The 12,922-nt window shown below is 36.3% G+C and overlaps 2 pseudogenes; both read right to left on the bottom strand.

Annotated features, from left to right (window-relative positions):
- Positions 1–367: 367 nt before the first annotated feature.
- LOC120203221 lies at positions 368–1,386 on the bottom strand (annotated as a pseudogene).
- A 4,303-nt stretch (positions 1,387–5,689) lies between these two features.
- Positions 5,690–11,865, bottom strand: LOC120199121 (annotated as a pseudogene).
- Positions 11,866–12,922: the final 1,057 nt, after the last annotated feature.

Below are 12,922 nucleotides of genomic sequence, written 5' to 3'. Positions count from 1 at the left end.
TAATTATTTTATGAAAAATATATAGAGGGTTTATTGTAATTATTCTTAAATATATAAGGTAAAATTATATTTTTTGGCGGGTGAGGTCCGGTTTTTTCACCCTAAATTCTAATCCGACCAGATCGAACATCACCTTTAAAAAAATCCGACCCGAACAAAAATTAAAAAAAAAAACTTAACCCGATCGAGTCGAATCTAGTCAGATCAAAACCCGTCAGATTCAGGTCTCATGTTCATCTCTAACATATATATTGATGTGCAATGATGCAAAATCTTTATAAGCAAGTTAAACAAAGTGCCACAAAATTCACAATTACATGAAATATACAGAAAAAAAATTACAATGAGAATTTCAAGACCAAATTAACAACACAGACAAATAATAAATAACACATATCAAAATTCAATTTTATAATGATAATAATTGAAGAGGGAAAAAAAAGTAAAAACATTCACCACCTTTGAATCAAACCACCCCATCAAAATCAATGTCTTCGTTTCCCCATGTTCATGGTCACAAATAAAATGCACCGACTACAACAGTAACACCAAACAAGACTACGTTTGTACGGCGGCCGCTTTGGTTATCAGCCGGAGTTTCGTCGGGCTATCGGCGACAACGGAAGCCTTCTTCTTCTTCGACTTCACCGGCGCCGGCAGGAGCTGGAGGCCTAGGAGCAAATATTTGCATAGCTGAAGTGATCGATTTGATAAACGGCAAGCTGACCGTCGGTGTAAATCGTGCCGGAAACACTAGTGTTTGTCAATCCACTTGTGATGTTCACCGAGTTCCCCGACGTCGTAATATTGAGAGGGAACTTGCCATCGCCACTGTCACCGGCTTGGGTTCTCAATGGATTACTAATAGTTTGGAACTGATTCGAGATGAGGTACGTTGGGACGTGGAATTGCACCAGCTCGACTTTCTGCTCGTCGGAGAGCGAATTCAACGTGCCGGATTTAAGACTCGAGAACGCGTTGTCCGTCGGTGCGAACATGGTCATCCATTGTTGGAGTTGTTGAGCTGACCGAATAGCTGATCCGCTACTTGTGTGGATTTTAGAAGACGGATTAAGAGGTGAATTGGCCAGCTTTTCGAGGATTTTGGTGACGTTCGTTGGACCAGGAGGTGCCGGAGCTGCCGCCACCGGAGTTTTTCGATGTTGCCGGTGCTGCTGCTGGACCTTGGGCTAGGGTTGTTGAACAATGCAGGACTAAGGATGAGAAAAGAGAGATGGTGAAGACATATTGTTGCTTCATGGTGTGTTATTTTGGGCAACTCAAACAATGAAAAATGCACTGGAAGAAGTGGTCCTTCAACCAAATGTGTAGGATGATTCAATTGGAAGGGAGAGGGGGTTTTATTGAGGATACAAGAGGATCAAGTTAGGTCATTTACATATATGAATTCATTAGATTTTAAATTTTGTTTTTAGTTGGGTTTCTCAAAATATCAATGTTATATTAATCAGATGTATCAATCAATTTAAGCAGGAATAGAAATAGTAGTTTCTGTAACATAAAATTTTACGTTCCCTTATGCTTATTAAGTTTTCTTTAATACTTATTGGTAATTAAAAGATGGTATTTGTTCATAATTTTTTTAACATATTGTTAAAGCACACACCCTATAAATACAACAATTTGAATCTAGAACTTGTAAGGAGAACAATCCTATCGAACTGTAAATATATTTATTTATTTTATGAATAACTTGGATATAATACGTTGAAAGATATAATTGAAATAATATGAATGCAAGTATGCAACGGAATCTTAATTAAAGTAGGTTAAAGTTCGAAATAAAAGGTTGATTCAAGTGATAAGCAACTTGATATCAGTTAAGTAAGGTTTTGAGTATGAGCCTTTGGGTATGCAGAAAATCTCTGCTGGGAGACTCACACACTAAAATCAGGTGTATGACGCGGGTTGATCTGGATTAATCAAAGTGAACCGTAAAATCGGGAGGATAAATTTTTTTATGAGTTGTTTGGGGAAACTATATGCTTGGAAAAACAGGAAAAACAGAGGAGAGAATGGAGTGGATGGGTAGCCAAATAAACATGAATCATGATGGGCAGTGCCTTAGAAAACAAGTTTCCAATTGGGTAAACTGGGCGATTGGGCCCTCCTTTTACAGCTAATTGCCCGTTGTGGGGCCTTGATTTGCCCATCGCCAGTTCGATTCAAGCCGATGATCCCTCCTGCATTAGTATTTCGCTGGCCTTTCCTTTTCCCATACCCCTTTTCTTACGTTCATTTATTTTGTTGGCAAAAACATTTATTTTCCCCATGTTCATAACGGTAAGTTAAGGTTAGAATTTTTTCTCTAATTTTAAAATATATATAGTTTATGAGATAGTAGTAGGGATAAATTTTATCTTGATTTTGATGTATTTTAATTCGATTCGATTTAATAAAAAGATTATTTGTTTTAAAAATTGTAGATAGGTTAAGTTTTCTATTATTATTATTATTATTATTTTATTTTAAAGGATAGATCAAGTTAAGTTCGAGTTAAGTTAAAAAATTGATCCTTCATAATATTAATAATCTTTTATATTTAAAGATAATTACAATAATATTTTTTTATATATTTTTTCAATTATGTCCTTAATTTACATAGTGAAAATAATATATATTATAAGTCATGTCAATTGAGTATGAGTTTTGACTAAAAAATTGAGTGGAATTTCATATCCGATGAAGCCCTCTTAAATCTAGGTCGAATCGAATACATATAGAGGGAGTTTAATATTCGGGTTAAATTCAAGTAGGACCTAATCTGACCCGACCCATAACCATACTTAGATAGTACATCATTTTTATAAAAGATTAAAATTTATATTAAATGATATCTTATCTGTTTAGATGTTACGAATAAACTGTGTGTTATAATGATGGTTCAAATATTTAGAATCAAATTGAATTTAAGAGTAACAAAATCTTGGATGATTTATCGATATACTCGAAAAAACGATTTCGAAATTACTATCATAGCATATTAATGTGGCTTTTGAAGTTGCTGTTTCTCAATTCAAGCCATTGGAGTTGCAGGGTTGCTTAGACAATTAGGATCGTAGACCATTGATGCTGGCTTGGACAAAAATCACATACAATGATATACAAAAATGTTGTTGGTTGAGTTCAGTATACGCAGTTTGCAGTAGCATCTATTTTGTTGTAAGAATCGACAATTTTTTAGAAGCTTTGTTCAGATGCTCTATCTTTTCACAGCATTGGAAAGCTAATTTAAGTTCAAGGTAACATTCTTCTAGTTTTCGCTCTTGGGATGAAAGTACCTGTTAAGTCCCTCTATTGTAGGGTTTATGCCAGTTTAATCCTTGTGCTTAAATGGATCAGTTTAATCCCTCTATTATAGATACGGATCAGTTCAACCACTGATGGGGCCCGGGATCTTGCGAAGATAAACAGGGTACTACTGTATTGCTTTACTTTTTTGCTGGGAAATTGAGTTGCAAGTTGGCAGTGAAAACTGCAGTTTCATCTTATGCTTGATAAACAAGCTGTCTTCCAACTCCCACCACTAAGGCTCTGTGTCAATCATTTTTCTTACGAGAGATGAATTATTGGCATTTAGATCTAAATTTTAAACTTACTAAATGAACCCATCACATTAGTTCATGCATTAACCGAGTTAACCTCCCGAGTTCAAAACCTTTAATTTTCCTTTGTCTGTCCCACCCCACCGCTAGCGTACTTCCAACGATGAATTTTGTTAAAAATTTACACAAAATAATAATAGTAATAATATTATGATACAACATAAAATAAGATAACACATAAAAGATAAATTTAATATGGTTTATTTTTTTACTTTTATAGATGAGATAAATATTATAACGTAGAAATCAAACAGATACAGATACTGATATCTCATGTATGTTGAAATAAATATCTATACTAAAATCTAGAGTATCATAAATCACTTTCTTAATACCCAAAAATGTAGATATTTCCAAGATATATTTCTAACACAAAATTTTTGTTAGTGACCAAAATGAATAAATTAAAAGTCTGGTGGCTAAAATATAAATTTGAAAAAAATTCTAGGACTAAATGATTTTTAGAAAAGTAGGTATATTATTCATAAATAAATAATTTACCCTAAGAATGACACTTTTGTGTTACTCGAATATTTGGTACAAAATTTATATTAAAGTTTGAGAAAACTCGAATAACAATTTCAAATCGAAATCTGGGATATTTTTTAGATGATAAAGAAATGGTAATATTTAATTTTCATGCTTTAAAATGATAAGATTTAATATGGACATTTGGATTTAAATTGGTTTCTCATGTTAAATTTAAACCGCTGGATGAAAAATGATAAGATTGTAATTTTGGGATTTTATAAGGGAAAAAGATAACTACTAACTCCATCTACTAATCCTAGCTCTTGGATGAAGATCTTGACATATGACATAATAGTGAACATTGAATTTTAAGGGTGAAATGATGATTTTGTAAAAATATAAATTTTAAATTCATTTTATTAAATAAGATGACAAATGATATAACGGTCATCATTGGATAATAGAAATTTTAAATTTAGAAATTTGAGTTTATAAGATCAAATTCAAATCCTACCATCGTCACTTTTGATAGTCAATCTATAAATTCCTATGTAAATCTCAATTGGGTCTTAGATATGTCCTGACCCTAGACTAAGAGAACCACCTCTGACCTAAACTCTTTTGTGCCAAAAAAATAAAAAATTTAAATTCATTATGGACGTAGAAATCATACAAGATACAAAATATATGAGATACAATATTTATACCAAAATTTAGAGTATCATAAATCACTTTCCTAATACCCTAATTACAGATACTCCAATAAGATTATATATAATTACAGATACTCCAATAAAATTATATAGCTTCAAAACTAATTTGCTCTATTATTCGGAAAGGCCAAAATGTATTCTTTATTTATATAGTTAAATATTTGATCATCAAAAATTATAATATTGCATAAAAAGTTTAATTAAAAACGAAATCGTCAATTATTTTTTTAGTTAATAAATTACAACTAATTCAACTTAATTTATAATTAAAATTTGAGTCAATACCTAACAAAAGTTTGTTATGTTATTCAAATTTGGGAGTCAATTTTGAACATATATGTATTTAACATGAGATAAGATCCAATTACACAGTGTAAAATTCTTTTAGTCTTGCACGATTTAGATGAATGAAAATAGACTAATAGTTGGGAATGAGAAGGTATTCATCGTAGAAAAATAAAGAATTAATCTCAATAATATATTTTCACTCATATGATAATTCTAAATCGATGCAACATTTAAAAATTACACTTTGTAAATGCATCCTGGCTCTTTATTATAGTAATCTTTTTCCTTTCAAGTAGATAAGTAATTTAGTTCTCAAGTCTACTTTGACTCAGTTTCTTGAGTATGAGTTGATATTTTTTCAGATATAAAAATAAAATTATTATTTAAGTTATGACTAAAATTTATTTGTTGAAATATGCAAACTAATTAAACTTATTTCAATAAAAGTTGTGTATATCTGTTCAAAATAAATGATAATATCATGGGCAAAAGCTTAGCCCTTATTAACATTACAATTTCAATCACAAAGGAAACAAAATACACATACATTACATGTATGCCTTTTTTTATTATTTTAATCAGTGCTTATCCTTATATTGAAGCTGAACCGGCTTGTCCTTTAAACCTGCAAGCATTGCAGAGAGGAGAATATAGCGATGATGTCACGTATTTGTCTTCCCCACCCATCATCGGCATCGGCACGCCTCGTTTCACGGTGCTAACTAGTCCGGCCGATAAGTCTTTCCAAACTCCTTCCACTAGAGGGCTCAGTTGGGTGAACTTGAACTGTGTCTCCAAATGTGCAAAGGCATCATCAGCGGGCAACTGGTAATTGTGAACCTTGTTCTCATGTTCACCTATGGCTCTAACTCTTACGTTCAACTCCGCCAGCCCCGCAACCGTGACTTTAACGCCGTTGGTTTCATCTGTCCTTTCGACTATCACTTCCCTTTCTTCGGTATTAGTCCTCCATTCGGCATCTCCTTCGGTCGGTAGGTTTACGTCCTCGCCGTCCCATCGTACGATGAGAGCATCGAAGCTGTCATCCCATTTAGACACCCTCTCCGCCGCAAGGACTAGATTGTGCTTGTCGAACATGATGGCGAGGGCTTGCACCCACGTATAGTCTCGTGTTCGTCCTTCCGGTCGAGTTCCGATGAAATGCGCATTGATTTGGAGGTTATCGTCCGATACAATGGCGAAGTTTCCTCCCTTGGTCCATGGAAGTAGAACATAACCCCATCACCACCAACAAACCTCGGATCATAACATAGAGACCCGTATCCATTACAGTTCGGCTTTCTCCCTGTCAAAGAACTTCGATTCATCATCATACATACATTAACATACATACATATGTTGGAAATAAAACGCTCACACAAACAACTTTTATTGAAACTCAAACAAATATTACAAGAGTACTCTCACTCGAAAACAAGAACTACAACTCACTCTTATAAGACTTGCTTCTTCACTCACTTAGAAGCTCTTAATTTTTCTTTATGCTTAAAACTAAAATGGGAAGGGGTATTTATACTACTCAAGAACAATCCTACACCACACAAATAAACTAATTTAAACCATTACAAATTCAACAAATATCTAACTCTCACCTAACTAAATTGATGTAAGCAATGACATCATTAATTAAATGATGTAAGCAATGACATCTTAATTAAATGATGTAAGTAATGACATCAATTTAGTTTGGGTTTGGGTTTAGGCTCCCATAATGGATCAAGTTTATGATCCAACACCCTCCCTTAAACTTGATCTCGTGACCCCTAGTAGGTTCCTTAATCTTAAGAAGTCTTCGCTGGTCAGTGGCTTGGTAAAAATATCAGCAACTTGATCTTGTGACTTCACATATTCAACTTCCACATCTTTTCTTGCAACACTCCCTTATATAGTGGTAGCGAATATCAATGTGCTTGCTTCGATCATGGAATACTGGATTCTTCGCTAAGGCAATGGCTGACTTGTTGTCGACACAAACCTTGGTAGGCTCTTCTTGTATCAAACAATCTCCTTCAATAGATTTCTAAGCCAAATTGCATGACAAACACATGAGGTAGCGCAACATATTCCGCTTCACAAGTGGATAATGTGACAATCGGTTGTTTCTTTGACATCCATGTGAATGCAATATCTCCCATGAAAATACGAATCCAGTAGTGCTCCTTCGATTATCTATGTCTCCACCCCAATCACTGTCGCTATATCCAACAAGCTTGTAATCATTAGAAACTGAATAGAACAAGCCAAAGTCAATTGTACCTTTCAGATAGCGAAGAATTCTCTTTGCGGCTTTAAAATGGGTGGTTGTTGGGGATTCCATATAGCGACTAACCAATCCAACTGCGTGAAGAATATCGGGTCTCGTGCAAGTTAGATAGCGTAGACTTCCTACCAAACTTTTGAAGAATGTTGGATCTACACTTTCGCCTTCTTCATGTTTGGTCATCTTGATCCCGTATTCTGCCGGTGTGCTTATTGGCTTACAGTTCTCCATCTTGAACTTCTTCAGTATCTCCTTTGCATAGCTTTCCTGTGAAATGAAAATTCCATCATTTTGTTGCTTAACTTCAATGCCAAGGTAGTACGCCATGAGCCCCATGTCTGTCATCTCGAATTCTTTCATCATCACATCCTTGAATTCATTAAACATGTTGGGTTGCTTCCAGTGAAGATCAAATCGTCCACGTAGAGGCACACGATCAAATATCTTCATCTTTGATCTTGATATATAGAGCATGCTCGTAGGGACATTTGTTGAAGCATTCTCTTGGAAGTACTTGTCGATTCGGCTATTCCATGCCCTTGGTGCTTGTTTTAGCCGTAAAGAGCCTTCTTCAACTTCAACACCTGTCTTCATGCCCTTTGACTTCATAGCCTGATGGTTGCTGAATGTAAAGTTCCTCTTCAAGAACTCCATTTAGGAAGGCAGACTTTACATCCATCTGTTGTATCTTCCACTTGTTTTGAGCTGCCAAAGAAATGATTAGTCTGATAGTCTCCAATCGAGCAACAGGAGCAAATACCTCATCATAGTCAATTCCAGCCTTTTGACTATAGCCTTTAGCAACTAGCCTCGCCTTGTGCCTTTCAATCTCTTTGGCGTTTGCTTTGTTTTGTACACCCATTTGACACCTATCGCCTTATGTCCCTTGGGAAGTGAGGTAAGTTCCCATGTGTCATTCTTCTCGATGGCCTTGATTTCTTCGTCCATCGCATCTCTCCATTTTTTCTTGTACCGCTTCTTGAAAGCTCACTGGTTCACAATCGGCAAACAGACAAAATAATGTAAGATTATCTTGTCGTTCAGTTACCTCATAGAGATCTCTAAGGCTTCTTGTTCGTTGCACAACTCTTTCACTTTGACTCCCACTTGACGATGATGAAGGTGATGAGTCTCCTTGAGTGGTTGATGTTGGTGAAGTGGGTGGAGTTGCAAGCTCTTGTTGAGATTCATCTAGTTGCTCCCTCATTGTCTGCTCATCTTCTTCAAACTGAGGAAAGAAATTGAAGTCATCTGTATGGGAGTTAAAATCCCATTCTCCTTCTTCGTTGAAGACCACATCTCGACTAATCACAAACTTCTTATTGTCTGGATTGTAACTTGTAGCCCTTCGAATTAGCATCATATCCGATGAAGATAAACTCTCGCTTTTATCATCAAGCTTCGTTCTTCTCTCGTCTGGTACGTGAACATGGGCTATACTTCCAAAGGTTCTCAAGTGGGAAATGCCAGGCTTTCTTCCACTCCATGCCTCTTGCGGTGTCTTTCCCCATACACTTCTTGTTGGAGATCGATTTGACAAGTAGACTGCACACGATACTGCTTCCGCCCAAAATTCTTTGGGTAGTTTCTTGCTTTGAGCATGCTTCGTGCCATGTCTAGGATTGTTCTATCTTTCTTTCTGCCACACCATTTTGCTGGGGGGATCTAGGAACTGTCATTGGTCGACGAATTCCATTTGCTTCACAGAACTCTTGAAACTCCCTGGAAGTAAATTCCACCTCGATCGGATCTCATGGCTTTGATCTTTCTACCGCTTTCTCTCTCCACTGCTGCTTTGAACTTCTTGAATACTTCAAAAACTTCTGACTTCTGTTTCAAGAAATATACCCAGGTTTTTCTTGAAAAATCATCAATGAAGAGAAGAAAATAGTTATTGTTACCGAGAGAACTTGGCTTGATCGGTCCACACACATCGGTATGGATGAGCTCAAGTGGCTTCTTAGCTCTTGTCTCTGACTCCTTTGGAAAGCTTTTCCTGAATTGTTTCCCGACTAGACACCCTTCACAGAGTTGGTCAGGTTGGTTGATGTGAGGTAGTTTCACCATCTCCTTCTTAGATAATAGCTCTAGACCTCCAAAATTGAGATGCCCAAATCGAAGATGCCAAAGCCATGATGCATCTTTGTAGCAAGCTTTCAGGCACTTTGCAACATCATTTGTATATTGATCAAGAACATTCTATTCTTTGACATCGGCACTTTAGCAATGAAGTTATCTTATATCTTTTATAGAAAGATTATAATTATTCATATGAATATCATAACCTTTCTCTACCAGTTGCCCTAAACTTAAAATGTTACTTTTCATATTGGGCACATAGTAGACATTTGAAATAAATTGATGTCTCCCATCTTTCAAACGGATAAGAATGTTACCTCTCCCTTTCACTGCTATTGTGGAATCATCTCCAAATGAAACATTTCCACTTACTGACTCGTCTAGCTCCACAAACATGTCTTTCCTTCCACACATGTGATTGCTTGCACCACTGTCAGATACCAGGATTTTGCTTGGCCACCATCAGTTTCCTTCGTGCTAGAAGAAGAGTTTCTTTGCCATCTGTCTTTTCCTCCACGTAATTGGCCTTCTCCTCAATTTTGTTGTTGGGAGCTCTACATTCTGAAGCATAATGCCCAAATTTTTGACAATTATAACATCGAATTTGAGATTTGTCATACTTTGAGTTTGGATAATTCTTCCACGGCCTCGTGTTGAGCTTTCTCCTTTCTCATAGTTGTTGTTGGAATTGTTATTGTTGTAATTCCAGCCTCGTCCACGACCTCGACTTCCACCTCGTCCATGGCCTCTACCTCTGCCTTGGCCACGTTGGTTTCTATCATTGCGTTGGCTCTCATGCATATCCTTGAGTTGCAGCTTGAGGAGTTGTTCAGTAAACTCATGCTTCTTTTTATGCTTCTCTTCGTATGCTTGCAATGATCCTTGGAGCTGTTCGATCTTCATTTCTTCCAAGTCTTTAGTTTCTTCAATCGTCACGACGATGTGCTCAAATTTGGGATCCAACGAACGGAGTATCTTCTCTATTATCCTCACATCGTCTAACTTTTCACCATTTCTTTTAATTGATTAGAAACAGCTACTACTCTTGAGAAATAATCTGAAATAGACTCAGATGCTTTCATGTTTAAGGATTCGAATTCACCTCTTAATGTTTGGAGACGAACCTTCTTCACTTGCTCGGATCCTTTGTAAGAGGTTTGCAGCTTCTCCCACGCTTCCTTGCTAGAGCTTGCACTTGAAATCTTTTCAAAACCATCATCATCTAATGCTTGATAGATGAGGTAGAGAGCCTTCTTGTCTCTCTTTCTTGAATCCTTCAAAGTTGTCTTTTGATCTGGTGTAAGAGTAGCAAAAAACATCATCCGCAGGCTCATTATAGCCTTTCTCTATGATATCCCACACATCTTGTGATCCAAGAAGTGCCTTCATTTGATACTCCAATTGTCGTAGTTGTTGTTGTTGAGTGTCGGAACTTGGAATGGTGCCATACCATTTGCCATATCTCTCAATATAATGAGATTTTGTAAAATCCGATTGCACGGATGAATCCGGAACGATGAAAAAAAAAAAAACTTTGGAGGGACTTGGACACCTCGGTCAAGGGCTCCAACTCGGCTGAATCGGCTCAACTCGGTGAGTCAACTCGATTTTCTGGCAGCAGTCTTCCGGCGGTGCGTGGCGGTGCGTCAGAACTCAGATTGAGAAAATTCTGGCGGCGGCGTATTCCTCTCGTCGAGACCTTCGATCTTTCCAACTCGCTCTGATGCCACTTTGTTGGAAATAAAACGCTCACACAAACAACTTTTATTGAAACTCAAACAAATATTACAAGAGTACTCTCACTCGAAAACAAGAACTACAACTCACTCTTATAAGACTTTGCTTCTTCACTCACTTAGAAGCTCTTAATTTTTCTTTATGCTTAAAACTAAAATGGGAAGGGGTATTTATACTACTCAAGAACAATCCTACACCCACACAAATAAACTAATTTAAACCATTACAAATTCAACAAATATCTAACTCTCACCTAACTAAATTGATGTAAGCAATGACATCATTAATTAAATGATGTAAGCAATGACATCTTTAATTAAATGATGTAAGTAATGACATCAATTTAGTTTGGGTTTGGGTTTAGGCTCCCATAATGGATCAAGTTTATGATCCAACAACATATATGTGCACATATATACTTACATTTGCAAGTGACATCGCATTTGCTGCTGCAATCAAAGAAGCATCCTTTGACCTTCTTGTTCTTCTTGGGCTTCCTTTGAGGGCATTGTTTGGGACATGTGAGTACCTTTCCATTACAGGCTCCTCTCGCTTGGCAATAAACTCGTTCTCGTCCGCTACTGCTTGGTGCCAAAACATCGTAATGCGTCGAAGCAGCATCGTACGGTGCCTTCTTCTTGCTGTTGCCTTGCGCATTGGTAGCTTCCATGGAAATGAAAAAATAGGGCAAGGGCTGCCAAGAGGAAAGACCATCTTCTTTCCATGTCTGTGTGTGTTTTTATAAGCAAGGATTTGGGTTTTTTCTTCTCCTTGTACTGATCTTCAAATGTTTTTTCAGTTTGGAGAAGAAATGGGTTGAGGCATGGTGTTAGGGAAGCTCTATATAAAGGCCAGTTGGGCGGCCATTTTGCCTGCAAATACGGCTAAAGCCATGTGGAATTTCTTCTTTCCATAACAAAGAGAGTTGGGAAATAGTTCTTCTTCTCATTTATATTTTTGTTACTTAGAATTACGATATAAGTGTTGAACATGGGTTTTGGGGTGATTTAATATGGACATGTTGGATTATATTTTTTAATATTTAGAGAATAGTTGGAGCATTTTATATTTATATTTATATATGCATTGAAAATAATATTATATGAATCACAGATTAATCTCATAAGAAGAATGAACATTAATTATTTATAGAGTCCTAATTTTATAAAAAGGTTTCGCGAAATAAAAATAATATTTAAGGTAAAATATATTTTTTTGATTAACCTAAGGGTGATTGTAAGATAGGATTAGGGATGGGCATGGGACCTGAACCCGACGGGTTCCGACCCGACCCGATCGTGTCGGGTTTTTAAAAAATTTGAGTTCGGGTCAAGTCGGGTCGGATTCGAGTTTATGATGAAAAATACATGACCCGACTCAAAAAATATAATTTTACCTTATATATTTAGAAATAATTACAATAATACCCCTCTATATATTATTTTTTTCAATTAAATCAAAGTTTTTATTGAATAAAAAATAATATTTTATCATTATTTCGGGTCAGATCGGATTGGGTTCGAACTTTATATCAAAAAGTCGGGTCAGGTGGAGGGTATATATTTTTCGGGTCGGGTCAGGTCGGGTGAAGGATGTAAAATTTTCGAGTCTAGTCATATTGGCTGAAACTTGACCCATACCCATCCCTAGATAGGATATATTCAAAATACTCTCAATCCATTTGATAATGAGAGCTCAGATATCCTTGATATATAATGTGCTCAAAT

Source organism: Hibiscus syriacus, unplaced genomic scaffold (assembly GCF_006381635.1).
Source record: "Hibiscus syriacus cultivar Baekdansim isolate YM2019G1 unplaced genomic scaffold, ASM638163v2 tig00000340_pilon, whole genome shotgun sequence".
NCBI classification, from domain to species: Eukaryota; Viridiplantae; Streptophyta; class Magnoliopsida; order Malvales; family Malvaceae; genus Hibiscus; species Hibiscus syriacus.
This window is presented reverse-complemented; position numbering and strand designations above follow the sequence as displayed.